At 45.6% G+C, this 285-nt stretch overlaps 1 annotated feature.

Annotated features, from left to right (window-relative positions):
- Positions 1-272: part of a D loop that runs on past the window's edge.
- The last annotated feature ends 13 nt before the right edge of the window (positions 273-285 follow it).

Genomic DNA, 285 nt, shown 5'->3' on the forward strand with positions numbered 1-285 from the left:
GCAAGTAATGTAGCTTTCCTAATCAAACCCCCCCCACCCCCCATTAAACTCCGCAGATGTACATTCAACACAATCTTGCCAAACCCCAAAAACAAGACTAAATAATGCACAACACTTTACGAAGCCTAACTCTCGCACACAACCATGTTAACTCTACGCACCCGACAAGTCCAACGGAACTCCCCCCCCCATTAATACCAACATGCTACTTTAATCAATAAAATTTCCGTAGACAGGTATCCCCCTAGATCTGATTTTCCAAACCTACAAACCCCACCCCACCCC

The sequence above is a fragment of the mitochondrial genome of Equus burchellii, assembly GCF_021613505.1.
Source record: "Equus burchellii quagga isolate QUAGGA mitochondrion, complete genome".
NCBI lineage: Eukaryota > Metazoa > Chordata > Mammalia > Perissodactyla > Equidae > Equus > Equus quagga.